Source organism: Rhyacophila brunnea, unplaced genomic scaffold (assembly GCF_057557595.1).
Source record: "Rhyacophila brunnea isolate RB1 unplaced genomic scaffold, BYU_Rbru_1.0 scaffold_6, whole genome shotgun sequence".
NCBI lineage: Eukaryota > Metazoa > Arthropoda > Insecta > Trichoptera > Rhyacophilidae > Rhyacophila > Rhyacophila brunnea.
In genome coordinates this window covers 37,709,063-37,726,963 of record NW_028233276.1, presented here as the reverse complement: position 1 = coordinate 37,726,963, position 17,901 = coordinate 37,709,063, and the positions used below count along the sequence as shown (strand labels likewise).

The following is a 17,901-nucleotide window of genomic DNA, read 5'->3' as shown; positions in this document are numbered from 1 at the left end:
TCCATAAACTCGTTAATAGTAAACTAATAATTATAGAATCAATGTATAACATGGCAACACCAGCCAACGCGCGGGTATGTGTGCGCGTTGGTGTAAGTATGTGAGAATGCTGCGAATGGCCATACTTAAAATTATAACATGGCAACACCAGCCAACGCGTGGGTATGTGTGCGCGTCGGTGTAAGTAAAAAAACTAATAACTTCATTAGAGCCTTTTGAATTTAATTTTTATGAAATATTGTTCGATTTTTGTGTTCAGAATTAGTATATTTATCGTCTGTAATATAAAGCATGAGGAAATTCGCATATTTAAAATGAAAATAAATTCTGGTAACAACCGGCGCGGGCTTCGCCAATTTCTGATCAAATGGATTAAAAACACGACCTTTATGCAGCTGTGCGGTGTAAAAACAGCGGCTAAAAATAAGGCAATGCGGGGAAAATATCGCCGATCGATATACTCTTGCACATTGGCACCGAATTTCCTTTGCAAGAGGTAGTATCTTGCTATTTTTTGGAAATAGTAAAATATTATTTCATATTACTATATAAGACGTAGTTTTAAGACCAAATTGTTATTATTATAAATGTAAAATTGTTAAAGGTAAAGGCAACAGACAGGTTTACGTCGTAAAATCACAGATATTTATGTGAAGGTCGGTGGAGGACAATTACCGGGCCTATTATTATGTCAATAGGTACCTAGTAAGTAGTTGTAAATGCTTGTAATTTAAACGCTAATAGAATCGTGTGTTTACTCCAGTACTCTGACAATCCAGTAAATTCTTATTAAATAAACAAGAGGTAACATGTAGTACGAGCTAACGATAATAGTAGAATCTTTGGTCACCCCTTCTCATTATCTCTTTGGACCAATTAGAATAAGGGATGCTGCTATAAAAGAGGACGCATCCGAGAGATTTTTATCAGTCTACCGGATCATCCCTCGGGAACAACATCTTCTCTACTAGCAGCCTCTCTTCAAACACTCTGGACCAGTCTCATCAGTCTCGCCGCGCATCTCTTCGCATTCTTGAACGCTGAAGTACTACCCGGTGAGATTTTCGCATCCCGTTTACTTACGGGTGGGAAATATCCCTCACGGTCGAACTCTTGAACGCTGAAGTACTACCCGGTGGAATAGTTTCATCCCGTTAACTTACCGGTGAGATTAATTTCTCGCGTATTCACCCGCAGTAAACGTGTCTGTCGCCTCACCTGCATCATACGAATATTGTACCAGAAATATAAACGGAACGTGTACATTGGAAAAAGAAAATAAACAGAGTTATAAGCACACTCTCAAGAGAAAAGAAATATCGTCTTTATTTTTATTAATAACCCCTCACCGACTGAGCTAAAATACATCAACGAATTGCGCAGTGGCGTATCGTTGAGGGGGTGTTGTTACTTCTTCGACCATGTCCGATCCTGATAGGATCATATGGGCCTCCACAGAGTGGAGGTTTGTATTGACAGATTTTGTTTTTTACGAGAAATGGATGTCAGCCACTTGCTCAACCTATTAGGTCCATACCCTGACACAGACAAATTGAAAAACAATATGTGTACTTGCCAGACCCAGGATTCGAACCTGGGACCCACGGCTTTATAGTCCAACGCTTATGCCGCGCGACCACCGTGGGTAACTTATGCCGCGCGACCACCGTGGGTTGTTACTAGGTATATTTTAATTTAAAAAATAATAGAGATTTTTACATTAAGGTGAAATGTGCCTAATAGTTCTTGAGCTAATGTTTTTACTATTTTTTTCTTGAGATTCGAGATTGGTTTATTATTATTTTTATTTATTAGCGTTCCTTCAAGCTGAAAGATTTTGGCTTCCTGTTCAGTTTTGTTTTAGGTGTCACCAGATTAAATATCTATTCAATGTACTCATCTGGATAAAATTACCGGAGTATTGAGAAAACTCATTTACAATTTTCAAGAAATGAGAATCTCGTAATTTTAGAAAAACATTTTTTACACAGAAACAAGTCTTATTATCCTCGATCTCAACCTGTAATAATTCCTTCTCACTAGTGACATCTAGTGACGGAATTGCAAAATATTTTCTGCAATAAAATTTACTGAATAATAAATTGCCTTTGATAATAATATAACGTAATAAAAAAATAATTATTATAATCTACCTATAATCATTACTCATTTTTATAAAATTTGAATAACATATTTAAAGCTGAACCATATTTTTGTACTATGTCAAAAGTAACTAAAAACATATTATTGTAAAGATGTAGAGAAGAATTAATAATAATTCATGTTTTATTTTTTTTAAAAATACATTAAAACTATAAGTTATTCAAACTTTTCTAATAATATCCAAACAATTCAATGAATGCTCATTATATAACAGGTATATAAATAATATTATAAGCAACTTTTTCTTATTAATAAAATAATTCTTATTGTTTTAAGATACATACCTACATACATACATACATATAAAATAATTAACCCTACAACAGACCCTGGAGTATCCATTGCAATAGTGAAACATTCACATAAACACCTCATTGGGAATCAAACCCAGAACCCCTGGTATGAGAAGCCAGTGCCTTACAAACTGCTTTATGAAGACCACCATATTTATTTGCATTTTTTATAATTCAGTCACTAGATGTTAGTGCTAGAACGTAGTGATCGGGCGGGCGACGGGGCGGCAGCGGCGTGTGCAACTCAAACATATAACCGTGTGTGAAATGTTTGTAGACAATGTCTTTTTTTTGGTCATATCACACACGGTTATACATTTGTTATACACGCCGCTGCCGTCCCGCTGCCCGCCCGACCACTGTGACCAAGCGCTTAGACATTTCCTAATTATTATGATTTTGAAACAAAGTTATTTTTGTTAATTCTACTTCAATTGAGTCATTTATGTTGACAACTGTTTTAGGACCAGTTTAATTAATTAATTAACAATCATTAATTATTAATGTTATAAAAATTATTTGTTTCATTAGAAACGATGGACATTTAAATGTATTCTGTGGGTTTCTATTGCTGTAGAAATAATGGCTCCCAGCACAACTGAACTGTCCCTTAACAGCGACTAATGTGGCTAGGTGACGACAATATTATAAGCTTTTTATCTAATCAAAACATCAATCAAGTGAAAGGAATTTATTGTTCTCCATAAATTTGACTGATTATTTAAAATTTTCCTAATTCTTGTTCTATGATAATATTATAACTAAATGAAATTTTTTCCATTTGTTTCAGGATGCCACGTCTTTGGGTTCTACTTCTGGTGGTGTGGGTTGCCATGACGTCAACACAACATGTCGACCATGGACGAGACGACAAGCAAATGTCTGATAAAAATGGCTTTGCAGATCACAATGAGCAGCAAAGAATCAAGTCTAACTCTTGGGGCAGCAAACGAAAGCTGCTGGCCGCAGAGGATCCGATAACGGTGACTTCCAACCCCTGGGGAGGATGAATTCAACGCACTCTAATGTCAATTCAAACAACATCTGTAACCCACTACTTAAATTAAAGTTAACAGTTATACTCTTTAACCGATGATAAATTTATTAATACGTGTACTTACATGAACAATTGGTGAGAAATTGGCCGGTTCTCCTGAAACATATTGAAAAAATATTATTCCATTATTATTTATCAATATAATACTATTATTTAAAATGTGAAAACGTAAATTATTTAAAAGATTTAATACACTCTTTCTATTGATTGTTATAATTTTTATAATAATAATAATTACTAAAATGTTATTGAAATAAAAAAATATATGCAATGAAAAAAATTAAAACCTATTAATTTGGAATATTATGCGACGTTATATTGCCAATATACGTCTTATGTTTCGTGTTACATAACATAATATAAAAAAATAAGAAAGAAATGCATCAGTAGCCTGATGCTGAATACCTCCGCTACACGGAAGTACATTGAAACATGTATATGTCAGAGAGCGATTGAAGACACATATCCACATTCCAATGTACTTCCATGTAGCGGAGGTACTCAGCATTTACATAATAAATATGACCATAAAATATAATGTAATAACAACGTAACTGGGGAATTAAATGTGTAACAAATTCACATTTTTTTTACAAATGTAAGCTTATCTTTAACTTAAAAAAAAAACTTTTTAATGTTTTCAGATACATTTTTATTAATTAGGTAATCTAGTTGAAATTGTAGATTATCAAAAAAATGTCTCAAATTGCAAGCTTCGTATTTTAAACAGGTGTCCGCGAATGTGTTAAATTCTACAGGTGGTTTAGTCTTACCATTATTAATTATTAGTTAATAATTATATGACAAACGAAATAGCTATTGATCTTTTATTATTATAGATATTTTATGATTTTGTAAAACAGAATTCTAGCTAACCGCCGTATGTATATAACGTCAAATTACCTTCAAGCTAAATACTGCCATTTTGCATGCATGAACGCAAATCAAATCCATTGTTTAGTGACGTCACATTTGTGAGACGGAGACCGTTTGTGCGAAATGTCACGTGACACGAGAGCGCTGCCATCTGTCAAATTGTAACTTCAAAAAGAGTAATTAATAATGAATGTCACTATACAATAACAGCGTTAACGTAATTGTATCGACGATTTATGCTCCAAATTATCGATGACATATTTACTGCCGATAATAATCACTCGATTAGGTACCTAAGCGTTTGTTCAATGAATCAATGAATGAACCACCTAGGTCAATGTAAGCACCGTAGGTTTGTATCGAAGTGCCTATTGGCACTTATTGCCATGCGCTGATGTGTATTTCTTCATGAATTCTACCACCTACCCAATTAATGATAAGGTTTACCGCCTACTCTAAAAGTACCTAATCTCAAATCGACCACGAAATGGGGCCTCATTCAATTGTCCTTTTTACTGACTATATAATATTATACAGGTACAACAAACGGAATAATAAATTAATATGTATAACTTATAATTATTATGGGTAGGTACCTACTTCAATGCAACAAACACTAGGATAATGTGTAGGTACCTACCTACCTACCTATTTATTCTCAATAAAAACCCTGATGTGACAAATTTATCCACTAACGTACCTACCTATCAACATGTTGACATACATACTACGGCGGCATTAACTTATTATTATACTTCAATGCAACAAACACTTGCATAATTAGTGTACATTTTACTTATTCTCAAAAACAACAAGCTTTCTGTGAATTTATCAACACACTTTACTTACACGCTACCCACCGACATGACATAGTATCGGCGAGAGCGAGGACTGCGGAGAAATATAAAATCAGATATCTCCGGCGAGCGGCTTACTTCGCTCATGAAGAAATTTGCAACATTGCCTACGTCATAAATCAGTTGATTAAGCTAATAAGCCGATAATCTATTGATTAGCTTCAACGGGGTTTGAAATTATATGCATACCGCGGTAAGTAAATAACACTAAATAATTTGATTTTTAAAAATATAACTAAAAGAATAAGACTAGTTTCTCAATACATAATAGCACCTGTACACCTGCATGGATTTACTGGCACCAATAGTGTGTAAAATAAACTCTCGCGATAATAACTGTTTACATGCAAAAGTACGATCTCATTCTTCAAGCATAAGTAAGACGCGTTGTCGTCATTGTATCTTGCTATTTGACAAAATTGTGAAAATTGAAAATGGTCTGCGCGGTGTAGTTTGTATTTTTTCTGGCAGGTTCACCACTATCGTTCTACTGCACATGCCAATACGTCCTGCCGCCAGTAAAACAATATATAAAAAAAAAATATATATACCTTCAAAGTCATTGTTTTTTCTGTTTAAAATATTATAAACATTTATTTATAATAATAATAGGGATAACTTAAGGATTGTTATAAAAAGGCATATTGATAATAAATCTTCACACAGGTAATAATAAAAACATGTCACTAAACGATTTTGTTATTAGTAGGGATTTTTCACCAGCAAAACTATTTACAACTTCTTATAGATTAACCTATACAACCAAAGAAGAAAATATCAGCATAGAAAATTTTATAAGAGACTGTATTCCTAATACAGTGTGACTCCTATATCAAGTCTTCTACGTCAACATGGTTGTTTCTGGAAAGAAAACCCTCCCCCCGCATTTAATTTTCCCGCACCCATAATTCAGTGTGTGATCGATATCACGTGTAGTTTTATTAATTTTAAAATGCCTAAGTCTATACGAAAGCAGACGAAAAGCATTACATATTTCGAATGTAGAAGTATTGTGAGGAGGAGAAACAGAAAAGAAAGCTTTAAATTCCTCTCAATAGCGGCAGAGATAGAGTATCTGCTACAAAGTCAACACCATGGCCCCCGCAAGGGGAGGGGGGCTAACAGGACTCTAGCCTGGGGGCCCGGCTCAGGAGGGGCCCGGCGAGGCGAGTTGACGAGATAAGTGAGATAAACACGCATCACAAATTTTCTTTAATATTAAAAAAAATCGCCTGCAGGGCTATTTTCCATCATTTATATTTTTATTTTAAATTATGTGGTTGTAAATTTTCTTTAAAATTATATATCAGTGTATCAATAATCGATAACATCATAATTCAAATGGATGTATTTGAATATACAAAAAAATTAAATATACACATTAATTTTACCGCGTACATTATTTGGAAAACGCTACTGTAGAGCGTCACACTGCCTTTATCCTTAGCGATAGGTAGGGGGCCCCGCCAAAGATCCTAGCCTCGGGGCCCGCTTCAGGATGTGGGGGCCATGGTCAACACACGAGAACATGTGACATAATAGTATCAGCTCGCCACAACCACGTAAGATAACAGTGTCACGCATGCAGCCCTATGACGTAGAAGACTTGATACAGAAGTTGGTCTATAGATAGATTACTACAAGAACAAAAAATATATTTATATATATATCGGAATTAAGTAGGAAATACTTAAGGATATGAACATATCCAATTAAGATAGAGCATATGGACACCACAAAATGCGGAATGTATGTGAACAAGCTTTACTCGAATAGGTAAAAGATTTGCATTGCCCCTATTCAAGAGTGGAAAAGAAAACCTTTTGAACCTGAAAACCAATGAGGCCTGATGACAATAGTGTAGTAGTACTTAAAAAGTGAAACAATCATAAAAACATTTAGACTTAAAATCAAATAGATGTAATGTGACTTTACCGACTGGCAATCAAACCCGGAGCCCATGGATGAGACACAGTGCTTACGCATTGGACTACGAGGGCTTGATTGAAGATTGAATAAACAATGCTATATTTATTTCACCCAGCCAATAAGGCTCAAACTGCACTGGTGCAATGTGCCACTCCATTTGTAAAGACTCAATGATCAAAAAGTAAAACCAGTTGAACTTCATTCACTTTTGATTCCGGAAGGATCAATTTGTATTTTTAAAACAGCGATTTTACCTAAGAGATAAAGTAAATAGGTACGTGAACTCAATTTCATTCAAACATTACAATCCAGTCCGTTTTTCATTGACTTGACTGATTAAAGCTATTATTAGATATATATTATTCAAATGATGTATTTATATCCCTTAATGACTTTAAATTTTTAAATCTGATAAAATTTTATGCTATCTAGCACAAATGGGCAATTATCTGAAATAAATTAAATGATATTTTAATCTAATCTAAAACTGTATGAATATCACTATCACGTAACTGAATACATCAAAATATTAAATCGTGAAGATCTACTTATCCAGAATTACAAACAATGGTATCATGTTCAATGTAGCTATAAAATTTCCTTTTGTCTGGATTCACAAGCCTCACAAATTAAAGACGTTATTCTTGCAATCAAATTGTAATCCATATCAAACCTTATGAATTAATATATTCCGTAGAATTCAAGAAATATTTTAAGCAGGTACCTAGTCCAGCCTTAAAAAGAAAAATATTCATTTACAGTTTAGTTTATCCAGTAACAAAACATACACGTGTAAATATGCGTTTACATGGGTCACTGGGGATAATTCCTCCATGGTGATCGTCAAAAGTGAATCATGTAAACGGGGCTTTACCTAATGTTTATAACATCCAAAGTATGTAGGAAGACACAAAATTACTTACTTAAGAAGTAAAACTTCAGATAAAGTGGGGGGTGGGGAGGTGGATATAAGGATGTTTAAAAACTGCGACCTGGCACTATTTTATTTAGTACTACACTATTGCTTATTAAGTCGGTGGGTTATAAGCCCAATAGAAACTACAAATATAACCTAACCTCTCAATAAAGTTAGATACGTCACATAGATTGTGACAGCAGTTAAAATAAATTACCCTAGGTATTATTTTATTTGCATTATCATCAGTTAAATGAGGGTTTTGTAGATGACTTATCATTGTTATAAGTATATTCAAGTAATAGAAAAAGAAACAATATTGATAATAACATTCCCAAATAAAAAATAAATGACAGATGAAGTAAACTAAAACCAACACCAACTTAACCTTATCTGTGTTAAGATAAGAGTGTGACTACATAGTAAATAAATAAAATATAAGTACCGCAAAGTATCAATGGCATAATAATATTACTTACAGATTCAATTTTCTATTAGATATTTGTAAATTAAATACTCATAAAAAATATAAAAAACAATAAACTATAAAGTTTGGCTCGACGTTTATTTCGTATTTGAAGTTTGTTTGACGTTTGACGTTTACATCAGTATTGCTATTATTTGAGAACTAAACAAAATGCTCATCGCGTAATGTTACTCAATTAACTTACTCAAAATATCCTAAGCTACAATACAAAATATTCGATTGTGCTTTAATGTAAGCCTTTGTAGTAGAATATTCTTATTTTTATTACGTACCTATTATAATGTGTAAGCTTTTTGGTGGGACTTTTAAAGTAACGTTTATGTATGGGTGATGTTTACAATTATCATTGATGGCATGTACCATAATTAATTACGGTTTGACCGGGTTTGATCTTTTTTAGACATTAAAGAATAACATTTTTTGTATTGTTATCTTTAAGTTTTTTTCTTATGAGATAAAAAAATTAAATGACAACACTAAAGTTTTTAAATTGAATGAAAGCAGTTCTCTATATCAACTTATTTTTGTTATGAAAAGATGTCGTTGTTTTACAATTATTATAAAGGTGAGATTCATTTTTTAAACATTAATAAAATAATTAATAAAAGTAGATTACCTAGAGATAAATAATAAAATACTGAATTATAAAATCGATGTTCAGTGGCTGTGGCTTTTTACCGTGTAAGTTGTATCAATTAAATTAATAATAGAACCTCAACAAAATTTGGCTACCACAATAAAATAAATACTATACCTACTATTATTGAAATCAATCAAAGACTTCCACTGATTGACATGTTTACTATGCACACATATTTTTTATATAATGAGCATTCAGACGGCACGCCAAACATCCGTGGTCGTAAGACGTGTAAAAAAGCGTGTCTGGAAAATTGTAGATACCTACGCATGCAGTTCACCCTATAGCATTGAGATCAAATCCATGTCAAAATAAAACACTTAAAAATACGTAGGTAATAAAACCACCGGAATTTAAGAAAAAGACAGAACATATTTAGGTAGGTACATAACTAAGTAAATTATAAATACAATCATACATCTGCATGATTCAAAAGTAGGTTATAATTAGCAAATGTGTACGTAGGTGGCCGAAAGAATCTACCTATCATTATGACATTGTTATTATCAGATATTTGATAAAAATCAATATCAAATTAATATTCTTATTGAATCGAATAAAATTGGAACATTACTGTCTGCAATGCTCCACGAGCAACGCGTCATTATTTTGATCTCAATGCTATACAGTCATATATTTCTTTTATAACAACTGACGGTGAAATGTGAAACGGCGAAATTTAATAAGTACGTACAATTTGCATGTAAGTAACCATAAAAAACCATGACTAATAACATATTTTGTAAAATGCCGTTTTAATACTTTTTCTAGGCCTCCCAATTTGGCATATTAGCACAAGGCCTTTGCATGCGTAAATCTGGCCCTCATATACCTACTTAGTTCTATTTTATTAGTAGATAGTTATTATTTTAATTGTATGGTCAAACTAGGTAACTGCTATTTTCTAAAAATATGTAGGTACTGTTACACCCCCGTATGGTCCCCATTTGGGGATGTCTCTGTGTATCTGGAGAGGCCCGAGTCGGTATCAAATCCAACAAATAGTAAAGCGCTGATTACGAAAATAAATAATAGATAATAGAGCCGGCAATGCCGTAGCTTATGACGGTTGAAAAATATTTGCAACGTCGCCCTTTTGACAATGCTTCTGGTTGAAAGCGAAACACAAGATGGCGGGCAGAACGCTGCAACAGCCAAATCGCAAACACGTACATTTCGTCCTCCGTAAAATAAATTATTAAAAATGTAACTATTATATAATATTAACTTAAATATACCTTGCCGTTTCCAAAACAATTCCGGTGTGTTATTTGTTCACCTCCAAGTCCTAAAATCCAGACGAAAAACCAGACAACAAAATAAAAGTGGTTGTTTGTTTTTCACTTACCAAAATGGAGGTAAGTGATAGTACATCATCCAGTTACTGTTCTTCTTCTTATTGTGCCATCCCCTAGCGGAGGTCGGCCACCATCAAGGCGATCTTATCTTTTTCGTCTGCTACTCGGAACATTTCAGTGGAGCTGCACTCGTACCAATCACGGAGGTTCTTAAGTCACGAAATGCGGCGCCGTTCTCTGCTACGCTTACCGTTGATCTTTCCTTGAATGACAAGTTGGGGAACGCTCTACTTTTGACCTCTCATAATGTGACCGAGGTACTGTAGTTTCCTGGTTTTGATACTACGTAGAACTTCTCGGTCCTTCCCTATTCGATTGAGAACTTCAACATTTGTCACCCGGTCAGTCCAAGGAATTTTGAGGATGCGTCTATACAGCCACATCGTCGCTGTAGGATTGGTTTCCCGAATAGACCAAATGTTCAGGAGACGAAAAATAAATTTCATAATCCTATATTTAAATACATGGAGATATTTAAATAGTTATTTTTACAGTATATTAATGATGTATTCATTACCATTACAAAGTGATTTAAAGAAAAGGATGGTTCTAGTCCGTTTAGATACAAAAAAATATTCTGCATTAAAAGGTCGATTTTGACAAAAACGGATATTCGGGAAACCAATCCTATAACGACGACATCTCGAGCTTCAAGTCTCCGTGACATCTCTTGGCAGTTACTGTTACACACATCAATAGAAATGGTTGAAGGAGGCCAAGACCCACCAAGAGTTGTTGTGCCATAAATGATTATTATATTATGTTCATGTAAAATATGCATTCAGGCCTCGAAATGACCGGAGCGCACCGGAGCGCCGTTCCGGTTCATGAAATCCCCAAAACTATCGCTTCGGCTAGTGGAAACAACAATTTTACTATCTGTAGATAGGCCATATAACAAAAAATCTATCATACTTATTTTTATTATTATTTAAAATTATTGAGCGCTCCGGTACGTAAAATTTTCCATTTCAAGCACTGCTTGTATCTGGGTATGGACTAGGAATCGGGGAAAGTTTAAAAAGCTATTGGGTATTACTACATTTTGAAAATATTTTTTTATGTTTTGGCACCTTAGTATAAAAAGATTCACAATACATGGCCTAGAACTTTATAGGAAAATTTGATTAACAGTTGCCCTCCACTGCGGTGCTGCGGTTCTGTTTGACACTACTTATTTTGTGAATCGCATGAGTAAAATTGTCATAAGTGTGCCTCCAAACCTATCAGAGCTTCGACCAATTTTGTTGCATTTACAAAATTTGCATTTAGATTGTTCGGCGCAGTTATATTATTTATTACCATTTTTAAGTGAAGATAACTTCTCTCTCCCAAGTGCATTCTTAACTTAAAGTCATATAAATTTAGTTAAAGCACAATTGAGTGCATAGCGACCTCAGTCTTGGGTAACTGCTCCTGAGACATTTTCAGTCACAAAAAAATACTGGTACTTCACATCAAACGTAGGGTTCCGTGATGTATAGTGCGGAACGGGTGTGGTTTGGAGGATCCATTAACTTCAATGACTCGAAGACACGTTCAAAATTAAGTGACTCATTTCCCCTGTCTAAAGATCTGTGTAGGTTCGAAAGATTAATAATTTGGGAGATACCCATATAATTTTATAGCGATCGTTATAATAAATGTATGCACCTACATACTTCATATTACATATTATTTAAGCCAAGCTAAAATGGTTACGCACCTATTTTATAATAAGGCTAATCATACGAAAATCATACAAAAACACAATGTAACTTTGTTGCCCAATCGTATTAAGATTTATGGCTTGGAATCTTACAAAACTTTCTTTACCTTTTTTCCATTGTGTAAATAATAATATTTCACTAGTCTCGTATTGGGATATACATAACATATGTGTGTATATATACATTACTGTGGCACTGAATATATAATATGTGGGCTAATAAATTCAATTCAATTTATTAAAAAAAAAAAAAAACAACTTACATTTAAATTCACCCTCATATAAGTCGAATATATAGATAACAGAACAAATAATGTGGATGAACATATAGCTATCGTCATCCTGTTTAATTAGTTTCAGTTTGTAAACCATACTTGCCCTATTCTGCTAACGTATCTAAAAGTGGAAAAGAGTGGAGGTAGGCGGTGGAGATCCGACCACACTACTCACACCACAGTGGAAACTAAGCTTTGTCATTCACAATTATTAAGTATTTTTTTTCATTGAACTAAGAATACAAATTGCAGGTGGTGCTGGTTAGTTTTAAAAATTTAATTAAACCCTGCCTAAACCAAACCATAATATATATTTATTACTTAAAAAGTATTCTTCTGTCTATAAAATATCTAAAATATTCCTTTAAATATATATAATTTTAGTTTCGTTATAGATAGATGAACATTTTATAAATATATTTGATTTGATTACACGTTGGTATGTGCGCAGACAGAATAATAGTTTAGGGGTTTGATTTTGAAAAAATATTCTTTTTTCTCTCGATCATGTCCGATCCTAATAATGGGCCTCCACAGAGTACTGACTTCCATATTTACCCTTAGATTCTAAATGCGTTAACTGCGAAATGCCGCACTTTTCCAGATGCTTTCCCAATACCCAGACACTCCGCACTTAGATTCAAGCAATAAACACCTGGCCTGCAGATAGGGTGTTTGCCTACGAATAATTGCGAGCCGTCGCATCCACAAGTTGTTATCGATTGTGCGTAGCTTAACGGTCATATATAGTAGGATCGTTAGCGTCTGTTTGTGTTGTCCGTGCTGCCATGCCGTATATATATATATTAAAACAAACATAAAGGCTCAGATAGTTGCGCACCGATTTATGATTGCATTTCAGTGTCTAACGGGTCACGACGATCCTTAGTCACGAGGTCTAGAGGAAGAAGAAGAAAAAGTATTATTCCAATTACCTAACCCCCCTGCCTGTTGGATATGTATATTTTAACACACTTAACAACTGGGAATGAAGATCTGTTTTGTCTCAGATATAAGATGCATTTGAACCATCCAGGGCTGGAAATGGACCGAAGCGCACCGAAGCTCCATTCCGGTTCATAAAATCCCTAAAACTATCGCTTCGTCTCTTGGAAATATTAATTTGATCGTATGAGCTAGAATTTTTATTATCTGCATATATAATAAAAAATTTAACACCCTTATTTTTATAAAATACACATTTAATTAGATAATTGATTAGATTGGCGGCTCTCATGGTGCAGTGCGCAAGGCGCTGGCCTTCCATCACGGAGTTCTGGGTTCGATTCCCAGTGAGGTCAAAATCTAATATGTAAATTCCTCAAGCCTGGGAGTTTTACCACTATTATTGGGCTCCATGGCATGTGGTGTTTAATAAAGAAACGAATAAAAAATTTAAAAAAATAACTAGGTATATTAATATGATTTTCGTGAAATTATCGAGCGCTCCGTTTCTTAAAAATGTCCATTTCGAGCACTGGAACCATCTACATATTATTTTGACAAGATTAGACAATGTTCCTACATATAATTTACTTTTTTATAATCAATAATTACATAACATTACTCATTTAGTAAAAATATGGATGCAAGTATCACGGATGGTCGATGTGCCCACATCAATCGAACTAAAACACTTCACTACACATGAAAAATAAATACTTGGTATTTTCATTCACAGATTGTATTAATTTAAGCATTTATTGTTAATTTATTATTTTGACAAATGCATCTCTATTTCTAATGATAGCCGTATGCAACTATCTAAACCGTGCGTAGACAATTTCATGGCGTAGGCAAAGATTGACTCTACGGCATACGGCGTAGCTTTTACGCCTTTGAGACGGAGAATAACGTTTTTAAGGAATCCTATAGTTTAATAAATCCTACTGATAACTTTTATTTTAATTAATTAATTCGCATATAAGAACATTAGATATATAAATAGATTATCATTTTTTTAGTTAAGTATACGATTAACTTACAAATTAAGAAAATATATTTAAAAAAAAAAATTGAAAACAGTTTTTTATTACTCGTAGTATACTGTATTTCATGAATATTATTAAATTGAGGTGTTCTTTGACAAGTTTTTTTAATTTAAAAAATATTGATTTTTATAAACAATGTAAATGTGAAGAAAAGCACCAAAACTTGAATCGATGTAAATAAAAAAGATTTCAAGCTACATTAATTTACATTTTTTTGATGTGTCAAATTTGTTTTAATTTAAAAACAACATACGTTAAATCTTACAAGTATTGATTGTTTGTTGGCGAATTTAAAAGCGGGCGATTCAGCTACTGCGATTGTGATGATGACACACAAAACTTTCCATTCGCTGAGAAGCCACAAGCCAGCGACTATTTTGACAGAACGTAGTTCGTTTTTTTACCGGGAGGTTGCTACTGCGCTCTACTGCGCAGACGCAGTAGGCTCACATGCCGGCGTGTAGCGTGTAAAGTTGACCGGCTTTCAACTTTTCTCGGTAGATTGTTTACAATCTGCTTGTTAGCTTGTTCAATGGTGACACTGGGCGACTTTACAGGCAGATTGTAAATTCGCCAAAAGCAGCTAGTAAAGTAGCTCAATGTAATTGACGCATACTATACGTATTGATTATTTTAATTGAAAAATATCCATATAATGTACTGATTTGAAGTTTTGAATTTCCCGCGCAGAGGCATTATGATCACCCTTAAATTAGTCTCTGAAGTGATGTACCTACGCATAAAATCTACAAAAAACATCACCGACAACGGTATCATTATGCAACTGTCTACGTCAGTGGTTTCCAAAACTAGGTGCGTAAATAAAAATGAAAAATATGCTTTTTCATACAAAGCCAACATCAACCAAGAATTGTTTTACACACATCGATACTTTGACATACTCACAATGGCTGGGAATTACATATTATGTATATTTAAATTAACACAGCCTCCTTGAGAGATCATATTATTGTGTTTAATGCCAAAGTCTTTCATTATGGGAATTGAATGGAGGGATGCTTGATGTGTACTATTTTTCAGTAAAAATAAAATCCACGAAGAGTAGGCTGGGCATATTATTTCGGTATTTTATACAAAACATTGAGTCATCATCATCAGCCGGGGTCAATCCACCGCTGGGTGAAGACCTCCCCAAGCTTCTTCCAACTCTCTCGGTCCTGTGTCGTTCGCTGCCACGTATTTCCGCAGAACTTTACCAGGTGCGTAAATAAAAATGAAAAATATGCTTTTTCATACAAAGCCAACATCAACCAAGAATTGTTTTACACACATCGATACTTTGACATACTCACAATGGCTGGGAATTACATATTATGTATATTTAAATTAACACAGCCTCCTTGAGAGATCATATTATTGTGTTTAATGCCAAAGTCTTTCATTATGGGAATTGAATGGAGGGATGCTTGATGTGTACTATTTTTCAGTAAAAATAAAATCCACGAAGAGTAGGCTGGGCATATTATTTCGGTATTTTATACAAAACATTGAGTCATCATCATCAGCCGGGGTCAATCCACCGCTGGGTGAAGACCTCCCCAAGCTTCTTCCAACTCTCTCGGTCCTGTGTCGTTCGCTGCCACGTATTTCCGCAGAACTTTACCAGTTCGTCAATCCAGTGGCTTTTAGGGCGACCCTGTGGCCGTTTCGTGCCCCTTGGGTACCACTGGATGACGGCATTTGTCCAGCGGCCGTCCTTTCGGCAAGCAATGTGCCCCGCCCATCTCCATTTCAGCTGCTTGGCAACGTCTATTACATCGCGTACTCCTGTCTGCTTCCTAACCCATTCGTTTCTCGTACGGTCCTTTTTACGGAACATTGAGTACAATAATATAAAAAGCTTTCAATTAATTAATATTATGCTACATAGGTACGTGGTACCTACACACCGTAGGCATGATGGATTATTACAAGGGTTGTGAATCAATCGAGCATTAAGATTTCGATTTGTTCACACGTTAGTTATTTTTACTAATTATTGTAATAATTGTTACTTCACAGCATTATAGCGCCTGTATACTTGCATGGATTTACTTGCACCAATATAGTGTGTATTTTAAAATATCGCTATAATAACTGTTTACACGTCAAAATGCTGACTGTCTTGCCAATCTCATTCTTCAAAAGTAAACGAGACGTGATATTGATACTATTTGACAAGACGTCAAAATCGGTTAACCTTAAAATGAGTCTCTGCGCGGTGTAGTTCGTTTTTTTACGGCAGGTTTACTACTATAGTTTTACTGGGCATATATGTATTGCACTGTCCAATTGTCGTGCGAAAATACAGAGGCTTCTGACTTTTTTTGATTCATGAATGCAATCTTGCAGTTTGCACGATAATACGTGTTTACACGTGCATTTTTTTATTATGGCCGCGATAATACGTACTGTCAGCAATAAATCCGTATACGTGAATGGGGTATTACACTTGATATTATATGATGTTTCATCATCATCATCATCAGCCTGAATCTATCCACTGCTGGATGAAGGCCTCTTCAACTCACTCACTCCTCTCGGTCCTGTGCATTGCATTGCCACGTACTTCCGCAGAACTTTATCATTTCATCGATCCAGCCGCCTCTAAGTTTACCTTGCGGACGTTCTGTACTTCTTGGATACCACTGGATGACTATATTTGTCCAACGATTGTCTTTTCGTCGAGCTATGTGCCCAGCCCATCTCCATTTAAGACTTTTAATAAACTCTATTACATCGCAAACCCTTGTCTGCTTCCTTATCCACTCATTCCTCTTTTTGTCCTTTCGCGTTAAGCCCAGCATGCACCTCTCCATACCACGTTGTGCTACTCTAAGTTTCTGGATCTCTCTTTTACTTAGGGTCCATGTTTCACACGCATATGTGATGACGGGAAGCACACACTGGTTGAACACTTTGCGCTTTAGGCACAGTGGAAGGTCACCTTTGAAGACATTATTCAGGCGGCCAAAAGCACTCCAGCCTAGCTTGACTCTGCGAACAATTTCATCAAATATACATCCATCTATATAGACACGTCTTGTTGTCCCAGATAGATGTAGCTTTTCACCTGTTCGAGCTGAGTGCCATGAGGATCTCTTTTTGGACCGCAAAGCAGCTGAACATGACTTTCGTCTTTGTTACATTTATTTTCAAACCTACTTTGTTGCTTACTTTAGCGAGTTCCTGCATTCTGCTTTGGAGGTCTTCTGAGTCTTTCGAAAAAATTACTATGTCATCGGCAAAGCGTTTATGTAATATAATGTTTATTCATTATTATTAATAATACGTTATACCAAATAAGATTTTGGCGCGTTTTGAGCTTTTTTTGCGCCCGCCTTTGTCGTA

The 17,901-nt window shown here is 34.7% G+C and overlaps 1 protein-coding gene across 2 annotated transcripts in view; it reads right to left on the bottom strand.

Moving 5' to 3' along the window:
* The window catches only part of LOC147065652 (COMM domain-containing protein 4), a 77,934-nt gene extending 69,230 nt beyond the window's left edge, over positions 1 to 8,704 (bottom strand). The window contains exons 1-2 of one of the 2 annotated variants that reach the window (XM_085956555.1): positions 8,571 to 8,704; positions 3,578 to 3,609 (exon numbers count right to left, since the gene is read on the bottom strand). The gene's annotated coding sequence lies outside the window, so the exon portion shown is untranslated. The remainder of the gene's footprint in view (positions 1 to 3,577; positions 3,610 to 8,570) is intronic. The other variant, XM_085956556.1, reaches the window with a different exon arrangement.
* Positions 8,705 to 17,901: the final 9,197 nt, after the last annotated feature.